Below are 12,695 nucleotides of genomic sequence, written 5' to 3' on the forward strand. Positions count from 1 at the left end.
TATTTCGTATTCCTTATTTCCTCAATAATCTCTCCCTCTTTTAAAATAATACCAGATACTTGTCATCTTAACATGTAGATGTTTAAAAATTTCATGTTCACCCTATGTCACCTAACTTGTGACCGATCTTCTATTCTAACTCTTAATTACTTTAGGCAGCTCTTAAAGTAAAGTCCATTGCATCAATTTGTAACATGTGTCATCCATCTTAGTTGATTCAGGGCACAATTATAGCTTCTTAAACACCTTTGTATAGGGGTATCGCCCCTAGTTTAGCTCTTAGACATTCATGAGCATTCTTAGGTTCATATTTTGTGAATATATTAGGAAGTTGTTATTTTGTTTTCACATATTCCATCTTTACTTCTTTGTATTGAATCAGGTCTCTCAAGTAATGATACTTGATAGCTAAATTTTTTGTCTTTATGTGCATCACATGGTTCTTAGATATATTTATAGTAGTTGGGTTATCATAGTAAAGTATAACAGGTTCTGTGATTTCCTCCATCATTCCTTTGAGTAGTCAATTGATCCATACAATGTTTGTACAATTTACTATAGCAACAACATATTCAACTTTAGTAGTAGATTGAGATATGCAATTTTTTTTCTTGCTAGTACAAATAACTAGTCTCCTTCCTAAGAAAAATGCTCCACCACTTGTTCTTTTTTCATCATCAACATTTCTAGCGCAGTCAACATCTATATAGGCTCTTTATTCAAATTTCTCACTCCCCTTAGTATAGACCAAAGTCCTATGTTCCTTTTAGATATCTCATTATTCTATTAATAGGCATCAAATGATTCTCCTTAGGATTTGTAGAGAATCTTGCAAATATCCCAATAACTAATGGAATGCTAGGTATACTATGCACTACATATTGTAATTTCCCAATCATTGACCTGTATAGAGTTTGATTCACATTAGCAGAATCATCATTATTTGAAAGTTTCTATGCTGTCAGCATAAGTGTGCTTATAGGATTTGAATCTTCTAATCCAAAAGTTTTAAATATTTACTTCACATACTTAGACTGAGTGATGTAAATACCATATTGCATTTGACAGACTTGCAAGACAACAAAGAATTTAATTTCTTCAAACATGGACATCTTAAATTCTTGCTTCATTCGATCAGAAAATTTCTTACAAAGTATGTTTGTTCCTCCAAATATGATACCATCAACAAATATTTTAGCTAGTAAAAGACGTTTACCACCTCTAGACTTCAAGTATAAATTGTTGATATCATCGGTTCTTTCAAAACCATTTTTTATAAGATAAGTATGAAGTCTCTCATACCATGCTCTAGTTACCTTCTTTAAACCATATAAATCTTTGTGCAATCTATATTCATGTTCTTGTTGTTAGCATCAACAAAACATTTTGGTTGTTCAATGTAAACCTCTTACTCTATATACCATTCAGAAATGTAGCCTTCACATCCATTTGGTAAACTTCGAAACCTTTGTATACAAAGTAAGCAATTAGAGTTCTTACTCCTTTTATCCTTGCAATAGGGGAAAATGTTTCTCTGTAGTCTATTTCTTCTTCCTGAGCATGCCCTTTACAAACTAGTGTTGCCTTATTTCTTGTGACTTCACCATTTTCATCTAAGTTGTTACCGAACACCCACTTGGTAGCAATTACATTCTTATTCCCTGGTATGGGTACAAGTGACCAAGTTTTATTCTTCTCTATTTTCTCAATATCTACTCTCATGGCTTTACTCCAATCATCATTTTTCAATGTATCCCTAACTTTTTGAGGTTCATGCATGCTCAGTAGACATGTATCATTTCACAACTTATTTCTTTTCATAGGTCTAGCCTCTTTGTCTCCAATAATTTGTATAGTGTGGTGATGTCTTTTAACATACTTTTGGTTCTACTATGTTTTCTTCAGTAGGCCTTTCAACTTTAGAATCACTATGTGCTTCTCTATGAGGTAATTGAGCATCTCTTTAAGGTAATGTTTCTCAGTTTCATTCTACAAATCATTTCTTGATGTAACTCGACATTTATTATCTTTGACTCAGTAGTCACTGAGACTTGTTGTTGTTGATTCATAACTTGATTCACAAAAACATCCTCAATCATGTCATCATAGAAGTATACAAAAGATTTTTAATCTTTAGGGTCCTTTGTAGGTTCAAATTCATATACTTTTGTGTATTCATCAAATTTCACATTTGCACTTTCCAAAACTTTTCCAGTGTTGGTATTTAAAAACTTATAAGATTTTCTCCTCGTGGAATAGCCTAGGAAAATATCTTCTTCAGTTTTAGCATCAAGTGCAGGATAGTTCAAAAGGTGTAACATATTTTACATTGGATGAGTATCCATAGCATAATTCAAAAGGTGTTGAATGAGTACCTCTCTTGACTTGTACATAGTTTAGGGTATAGATATATTTACTTGTAGCCTTTCTCCTATAATCCAAAGACATTTTTTTCTCCATCATCAATGTTCGAGCACAATCCATCACAATTCTTTTTCTCATTTCAATAGTTCCATTTTTTGAGGGGTTCTCGGTGTAGAATTTTTTCTTTTGATTTATCTATCATTATCGAACTTCTCAAACTTATTTGATATAAATTTTCCACATCTATCAGATCTTAGATATTTCAATCTTTTGTGACTTTCTTTTTCCACTCTAGCAAAATATCACTTAAATATTTGAGATGCATCAAATTTTTGCTTCAAAAACATAACAATCATCATCCTAGAATAGTCATAAACAAATAGGATAATGTACTTGTCACCTCAATATTTTTGCGTATTAATTAGACCGCGTAAATCAATATGAAGTAACTCAAGTATTCATTTTGAAGTATAAGTCTTACTGTTAAAAATTGATTTAGTCATCTTACCTGACTAACATTGTTTACATATCAAAACTTTTGGTGTCTTCAGTTTTTGCAAAATTTTGACTCTATTCATCTTACTAATACAGACCAAATTTTCAAAGTTAATATGACATAGTCTTTTGTGCCATAAAAACACATTATCAAATTGTACCACTAGACAAGTAGTGCCATTCATATCAAGATAGAAAATAATACCTCTAGTTTGAACACCATTGTCAATCAGTTCTTCATTAGCATCATAGATCTTGGCTTTTCTATTTCCAAATTCCACATTATAACCAAAACTATTCAATTGTGATATGCTCAGCAAATTCTAATTCAATCCTCCCACATAATAAGAATTATCATAAATGATCTTATATGTCAACTTAATTGATCATTTTCCTTTGATAACACATGGTGCATCATTTCCAAATCTAACACTATTTCTATCATAATGCACAAGGAAATTGAACTTACTTTTATATCCATTCATGTGATTGGAACATCCACTATTAATTATTCATCTATCAATCTTATTCACATAAGATACAAGTGCAATTACCACATCTTCATTAGGTTCATATTTCATTGTAACATAGACAACTTCATCCTCATGATCATTAGATTCTTCATTTTATTCTTCTTCATCAATGCAGTAGGACTTCTTTCATTTATCTTTGTATTCTTTTACATTCTCATCTCTTTTCTTTCTAAATTTGTCTCCACATTTTTTCTTCTTCTTCTTTGGACATCTAGATGCAATATGACCAACATCATTGCAATTAAAAAATATGATAGGCATATGACCTTTGTATTTTCCTTTTTCTTTGTGAAATCTCCTAGCCAATAGTGCTTCAAGTTGATCAACATCTTCCTCATCTGTATCACTATCATTGGAAACATGTTTTCTCCTATTATTTTTATTTTCATTTGGTTCTTTCAGTGTAAACTTATCTTTAAAAGAATATTCAACGTTTTTATATTTGAAGTTATCATAAATGGAGAGTTCAAAAGTTGTAAGCCTACCTACCAAACCTTCATGAGTTAGATCATTGCCAAGAACACATCTGAACTCTTGTATGGAAAAAAATCTAATAACATAAATGGACAAAAGTTCTCTCAATACTTTTCTCAATATAGTATCATCATCAATCTTACAAGTAGGTCCTCTTATAGAATTTAGAACTTCTTTTATTCCAAAATAGTACTAAAAAATGTTCTCACCTTCTTCCATTCTCATATAATCAAACTTACCTCTGAGACTTTCATATTTGGCTCTCAAAATTCTTTTGTCTCCTCCATAGATGGTCTAAAGAGAATCCTAAATTTTATATTTAGTGTCACAATCTTTGATTTCATTGAATTCTTTTTAACTTAGGGCAGATGCAATCACCAACATTGCCTAATTATGTTAATTCTTCTTTTTCATATCTTGAGCAGTGACGATTCTAGCAGGGTCAACATGTTCAACAAAAAAGTAAGTCTTTGCATGATCTCCAAGTCCTTCTAGGTGTAGCTTCATCAAACTTCTCCATGCAAGAAATTTCTCAGTATAAAGCTTAGGTACCTAGATCTCTTAGGCATTTTGATCTTTGACTTATAGTACCTTGAAACTATCTCTCACAAGCAACCAGTCTTGTGATACCAATTGTTGGAATAGTTTAGAATAACTAAGAGGGTGGGGGGATGTATCAGTTACGCAAGGTCCAAAAATCCCAATTAAACTTTTTAGTGCTTAAAAAAACTCATACAGATACCTGCTTATTATGTATCTTTCATGCATCCATCATATCAATCAAAAATTAAACTTCTAGATTACTGTCCTAGGTCATAATCACTATGTTGAAATGTAAACATGAAACATAATAGAATCATTCACACATATGACAACAATTTTACATGGAATCCTAACTTGGGAAAATCCACCAATAAAACGCTATATTTTCTTACACTTCTAAAGTGATGTGTTGTGAAAGGCCAACCCTATTAAAGGTTACAATACACATTGTTAAATGTGATTTACCTATACTGATACAATTATTAGAGAGTAACAATAAGGCATGATCTGATAAGAAAATAGAATTAAATTTGTAGATTAAAGATATATTTATAGTCCTCCATTCTACTTGGATTCATTCACATCATTTCTAAAAGCTTGTTAACCCTTTAAGAATTCATCCTCTTAAGTCTTCTTACTTTGCATGCCAATTGTAGACTCTATAATTCGGCCACCATATGAAACAACACTCTAGACTCCTTGTCTTCTTTGATTCCTTGTATATGCCAACTATTATTTCATTCCTTGTATCCCCTTATAAAGAGAATTTATATATTTTTTTTCCGAACTGCAATCATCCATTCTAGGGTTAGGTAGGATTCATTGAATCTAACCATATCTGTACTTTAGCTTCCTCTGGAAACTTCCTTCTCAATCCTCCATGAATTTGACTCAAAATATCCTTACTCATAATTTTTTCATTTGACATTAACTTACTTTTGATGCTTGGCATACACTATGCTTCTTGGAATCTTGTAGAAAATCACTCAACATGCAATAAAGTTAACTAATGCTTGGCACCAACTAAACATTATTCGGCTTACACTATATCACTTGGGATACATTAAAACTTCACTTTTCTCATCTCTAACTCGATTTTTTCTTGGCTTGCACTACTTTTTTTCAGCATCTACTAGGCATTCAATCAAGCTCAGAAGACTCAATTCTTCTTTCTTTTTCTTCTAGACTTAATCAGTGTATCAAACCTTTGCAACCCTAATGTATATAATGAGTATAGTGTATATGTAATCATCTAAAAATGGGCATCTAGACTATTAACCCCCTTCTTAACATTTTGGCTAAATTATTTAATCATTTACCTAGGCCAAATTACTAATAATCAATTAATTTGATTATAGCCTATAGTTTGACTATGCTATCCTAAGTTCATTATTTGATTAAAAGAACATGTCCCATTTTAATTAAATAAAATACCCCATTCTTCTAACCCACTTAAAGTGAACACACAAAGTCCTTTATCTATTTTAAAAATTTAAAGAAAAGGCTTTATGACTTTTGTCTTATATGGGAAGTCAACTTCTATTTTATTGGTTGACTTGCTTATGCACATGGATCACTCCAATTTTGGAACTCCACCATTGATCTTCCATCATCTTGACCTTGATCTCTATCATTCATATGAATTTAAAATAAAGAAATATTCCCCCTCAAAGCATCCATCCACCTATTGAATATTGTTATGCTAGTTGTTTTCTAATAAGTTTCTTTGGAGCTTTGAGGAGAACTTCCATTTTCTTGTTTTCATTCTCTCATTCCATCACATTATAGCTTAATATCATGTTGCATGTTAGTTTATTGTCTCTTTTGCAATAATTTATCTCATATAGATTAACTATATTGGTGGCAACACTCTCATTTTTGCTTAACACAGCTACATTTTGCATATTCATACTAGTTTTGTCTACATTTTCATTGCATTGTTGCGGTGTCCTTTGTAGAAATTTGCACTCTTGCATCTTATCTCTAAGAAAAACTTCCATTGCATGGTTTACTAGGAACAAGAGCATTCCTAAGGCTCAACTAAGAGCCTTCATATTTTTATCATACTCTCTTGCACTCTATGGATAGGGAGCTCTAAGTTGACATCCAAGCATTCTGAACTCATGGAAACCCTTGGATAGAATGTTTTAGAGTGTGACACATTTATAGTGTACTTTTTTGGTGCCCACTATGGGGTAGAACATCATAGTTTTTCTCTTACTCTTGCTGTATTTCTTCATTTTCTATATTTTGTTCACAAATTTTCTTTTTTTTACTGTCATAGATTTTGGGCAATATTTTTCCAGTATTGTGCAACATTTGTTAATACTGTAGTGTGACACTTTTCCTACAAAAATATTGTGCACTAGTACTAAAATTTATTTCCTTAGTATAGCAAGTTTTATCATGCGACTTAAGCATAAATATTGCATGATGGAAAATTGTATCACAAGTATACTAAGAATTATCGTATGACAATCTTCTAGCAAAAACTATTGCCTGGCTTGAATTTACTTCTTGTTTGAGTGATTTTGTTAGTTTTTTAGTTGTTGCTTGCTACTTTTTTTTTTATTGGTCTATGACTATCTGACAGAGGTTTCTTTATAGTTTTTTTTTTGCTATTTTGGGACTAACTTGTGGTAAAATTTTAAAAAATGAAATTTAACTTTTGATGGTTCTATAGGATTTGGCTTTTACGAAGTTCTTTTACATGTATAAAAATGACAAAAAAAAGTTAGATTTTTTTTTCCCATAGTCTAGCTTTCATGTAGGATGGTAGACATCATAACTCATGCTAAGGTGTTAACATTTTCATAAATCATGTTTGTTATCTACTTTCATATGCTCTAACTTGTGGTTTTGTAGCGAATGCATGTCCAAGACCAAAAAAAAAATTTAAAAAAAACAAAAAAAAACCAACCCTAGAATAATAAAAATGCATGTCAAAGATTCAAATTCACAAGGGCTACTAACATTTTATCGTAGGGCTGCCCAATGCATAAAAATCAAACTTTCTTTCTTTTTCCTTTTATTGCATATGCGATATCTACTAGTTATTACATTTTCATAGGCACATTAAACTTGAGATTGGGGTTCTTTGGTGATAGGAAAGTATGCTCTTTGCCATTGTGGTGAATTAGAAATCTTGACTTGCCTTTGGATTTTGAAAGAAAGGGCATAATTGAAGCTTCTTGGTGTGTTTGGGTGAAATTATTGGAATAGGAGAGTATGCTCTTCACCCTTGTGGTGAATTAGAAATATTGACTTTCAAAAGTTGATCCACTTCTTGTTTAGTGTAGAAACCTTTAAAGAGCCTACTCTTGAGCAACCAAGAGGAATGACCCAAGTGGGAACAAGTGAGATCGACTATTCTAATCCATTATAATCTCAAGGCTATTGAAGACACAAAACCTTGGTAGACATAGCACTTGCCTTACCTAGTGTGATTGTTTGTGGGATTGCAACCATGCAGAGATCACTAGGGATGAATGCTTAAGGTACTCTTGTGATTGCAAGACTAGTTAGTAACTATAAGGTGAGGTGTCCTATATCAAGAGCACGATAAAAGCATAGATTTTTGTCACTATTTATGATTCTAAAACCTATTTTGGTCAAATCTCATTTCTCTATCAAAACCCAATTTTATTCAAAAACGAAAAATACCCTTTTATAGATCTTAGATTCAATATCATCATTATATAAATTTTTTAGTGTTTTGATAAGTTATAATATGTTATAATTTCAAAATATTATAAGTTGATATTTCTACATTTCAGAAGATGCTTCCTCAAAAAAAGAAAAAAAATAGTAAATCAAATATATCTATCTATATATATATATATATATATATATATATATATATATATATATATATATATATATATATATATATATATATATATATAGACACACACACACACACACACACACACACACACATATATATATATCTAGAGGAGAGAATCCTCTTCACAAATATGTAATTTTTTTTCAAAAAGGTATAGATTTGATAAGGAAGTTTTGACAAGAGGAAATTTTTTTTGGATTCTGATAAGGTCAAACTTGAGTACTTATAACAAAGAAAATATACATCAAAAATAATTATTTCTTTTTTTATTCACTAGCTATAGATTTCATCTATAATATATTTTCAAATCAAAACAAAACAAGATGATTTGCATATACTTGTTTGATGGGAACTGCACCTTTTTTTCTTTACAATTAAAAAAGGGACTTCAAAATAAAATAAAATGAATAAATTCTTACTCAAAAAATTATAAAAATTATAGGCACAAAATTCATCCAATTCTACACATTTCATCAACTTACATCATTTTCATATTTTAAACACAAATACCATTTTTTTGTCATTAATGTTGAACTATCACATTTTGATATCTTGTTTCTTTATAAAAGGTGACACAGGTTTGTGCTTTTACCCAGCAAGATGAGTGCTATGAATGAAAATAATTTTGTAACACCCTAAGTTAGTAGCTACCATATTTTTCCACCCAACTTCTTGGTGCAACTATTGATCCTAGTGGGTTACCTAGATCACCCCAAGATTTTACACTCACCATATGTGTTCCCTTGGTTGTGCTTATGGCACTTCCATAACAAAGCTAATAAATCTTGTGTGAAACAATTAGATGAGAGGCAAAGGAGAACTTAGAATGGGCCAAGTTGTTGACTAATGAACTATTTCCTTTAAATAGAATGTTCTTGATGTGTCTTCAAATGTGCTAGACCACTGAAAATATTTTGAACATACACATGACAATAGTTCTAGGGATTTCTTTTGATACTTCACATATGCTTGTATCATGCAAGGTTTTTTTGTCCCTTGCTTGATTTTTTAAAGACTAATCCATTTGTTACTATCTTGATTGGAAAGAAATTTCTTTTGAACATAACACTTGCTATAATATCAACTATTGTCAAACATTTTCAACCAAGTCAAAAAATCAAGTGTAAACATTTTCTTGTGTTTTATACTAAGCGGAGTTTCAAAATTTGACTTTGATTTTCTATCTCTATTTTTTTAACATGCTTAAAGTGGCTCTTTGGTCTTAGTGTTCTTGGTCTTTCTATCCTCATGGCCCATGTCCTCTTGCTAGTTATCTTTTTTCTGAAATGGTTATGCTGGTTTCTTGACTACACTCTTGGGTTGGGAAGTTTATTCACTTGTTCTTGCTTTCTCTATTGACTTGGTTGTTTGGGCATCTTGCCTAACTATTGACTTGAGTCATTCATGTCATAAGTTTCTTGGACACATTGTTTGACAAGTCATTTTCTCATTGCTACCCTCTATTTAAAAAGTGAACACTCTATTGACTATAATTTGAACATTAAGTTATCTCCAAGTCTCTTTCATTCTTGGCTTTTCATCTATAACTATGGGATCTAAATCTTGTGCTATCAGATCTCAACCAAGTCAGATGATCCTAAGTTGTTTGAACTCTTTAGGGAATTACAAATTTTACACACTCAATAGAGTAAACTAGAAGAGACCTCTAACCCTACTTACACTAGTCTCATTAAGGGCATAACAAAAACATATGCTAGATTTCAGAAAATGGTCGAGGAACAAAAAAATCATCAGATGATTCTCTTTCTAGTTCTCTATATGTACACAAGTCACCCTCTTTAAGGTCATCCTCTTCTTCTAGGTCTACATGCTCTAGTTCAAGACATCAATTGTCTTTGCCTACTAGATCTAAAGGCCTTTTTAGAAAGCTAGAAAATGATACGTCCTTGGAGCATGCACCAAAATTTCACAAGTCTATCTTTGACCAATATGATGAAGACATGATAGCTTTTTATTTTCTCAAGAAACAACAAAATGAATATAGACATGTTTTTTAGAGAACTTTTACTCCCATAGAAAATTCTTATGATGACCTTTTGAGAAAACTTCTTGGCATCAAGATAATCATGTTACCTAAGTCTAGCTCCTATGGAAATCCTTTCTTGGATGATTATTGTGCTTATCGTCGATCTAAATACCATGCTACTTCTCATTGTATAGAGCTAAAACATAAAGTGCAAGATTTCATTCATGATGAGATTGTTGATTTTCGAACCTCTAGTGACTCATGTGGTGAAGATACTTCTATTGAGAAATATTATGTTGATGACCCTATGTCTAGTAGTGTCACCATTACATCTTCCACTTCTTCTAACACTCATGCATCCAACATGCCTCTATAAAAATAAAAAAATCCTATTAATGTTTTACACGTTGAAGTTATGTGTACCCTAAAGGGCTACCTCTAAAAGAAACTCAAATTGGTCTATACTTGGCTACCAACCTTTTCCACATTGTACTAAGTAACTAAAGATCATCAACTTGCATGCAATACTATGCCTGCTATGCCTACTTCAGTTGATCCCCCATTACCTCTTTAAGAGACTATCATGCAAATCTCATATTTTCCCATGTCCTTAGAAGTGGCTCCATGTGAAGATGAATCACAAAAGTATAAAGCTATAAATGTGAAGAAAGATCAAGATCAAGTATCCATTTATCTCTTTCAAGATTTTTCCCCTCCATATCCTATATCTTATCCACCTCCTAAATATGATGAAGACACCACTTCAACTATTTCACTTGAGCTTACTAAAAATTATGAGATAAGCTCTCTACCTATGCTATCCAAAGCTACTTTTCAAGATGAAAGCCTCCCCTCATGTTCTAATTCTCAATATCCACCTCAAAACTATGCTCAAGCTTCAAAAGCTCCTATCAAAATTTTTTCTCCTATGAAAGCTACTCATGAGTCTATTGATAGCCTTGGCCATGTTTCTCACTCCAAAGATGTTGATATCCCTATTCATTATCCCTTTTCATCTCCTAAGTCTATCTTTTGTCCTTATCCATCTAAGCTAAAGCCTTCAAACCTTCCATCTATATTGGGGCCATATGTTCCTTCATCCCCTACATTTTGCATTCTTAGCTCTCCCATCATACCTTAGGACTAAAACAAAGGCACTCATTCTCAATGAGTTTTCACCCATCTATCCATCTAAACTAATCATATCATCCTTATTCATCCACAAATACCAAGTGTTTTAGAAGCAAGAATAAACATAAGAATCCATTTAAAAATGAAGATCACTATGTTTTATCTAATTGACATGTGAATCATAAGAGAGATTAAACATTTAGGAGACTGCAAAGGTCTACTACCCAAAAAGCTAAATAAAATAAAATATGGGTTCCTAAATCCATCATTGAAGAAATGAATTCCAAAGCATCCAAAGGAAATGAAAAATCTAAAGCTATATGGATTCCTAAGTCTCTCTTTGAAGACTTCAATATTGAAGATAAATCAAAGTTGACATTAGATCTTCTGAAGGACTCCACTCCATCTTCTTCCAAACATCTTCATAAAAAGCTTTGAAAGCCTTATACTCCATCCTTTTCCAAAATTTCTCTGCTACATCATACATCTAAGCCTTAAGCTATTTCATCCATAATTTCGTCATTATTTCATCACCCTTCAAGGTGTTTTTCATGTTTATCTTATCCAATATTCAGCTACCCTCATGAAATCCTCTAAAGCTTACACTTACTTTCTATACATAAACTCTTATCCTCCATATACTCTTCCTTCACCATATCAGCATCTTTGAGCATACTTATCCATAGTCTTGGCTTCTCATGACTTATTCTTCCTATAGGAGCACTATACAAATTAACAAAGCTTGAGCACTTTTTAAAAATTCATAAATAAATAGAAAAGGAAAAAAAATTAAAAAGAGAAGAAAAAAATAAAAGAAAATATGCCTTGGTGAAAACCACTTCTTGTGGCACTTAGGACAAGTAACATGATGAAAACCTAGTAAACAGGCATTATGCATAGGCCTTCCATCATATACCTATCCCCTTTTCTTTGTCTTTGAGATTGACAATGTTTAGCTATCATTATGTAGTGGTTATCATATCCATCATATTCCCTATTGTGCTTACTCATTCATTCATAGCCTTCATCTCTAGCTTCATTCCTTTTCCTCTATCTCATTTCTATCCTATCTAGTTAACACCGTGGTCTTGATCACAATAAATAAAACATGGTTTACATAGGTCTCTTGACATGTCTACTTCTTTTGGAATGCACACTTCTATGCTATTGGCTTCCATCACCTATTCCATATGCTATCTCACTTGTTAGCTTCACTGCTTATCCTACATGCTACCTTGCTAATTACTTCCATTGCTTATCCAAAACCTTCTTTATATAGCTATCTTTCCCTAGCTTGGGTACTCTGGAGGAGTCAATCCTT

Source organism: Cupressus sempervirens, chromosome 8 (assembly GCF_028749045.1).
Source record: "Cupressus sempervirens isolate cs-2001-9-10 chromosome 8, ASM2874904v1, whole genome shotgun sequence".
Classification (NCBI taxonomy): Eukaryota; Viridiplantae; Streptophyta; class Pinopsida; order Cupressales; family Cupressaceae; genus Cupressus; species Cupressus sempervirens.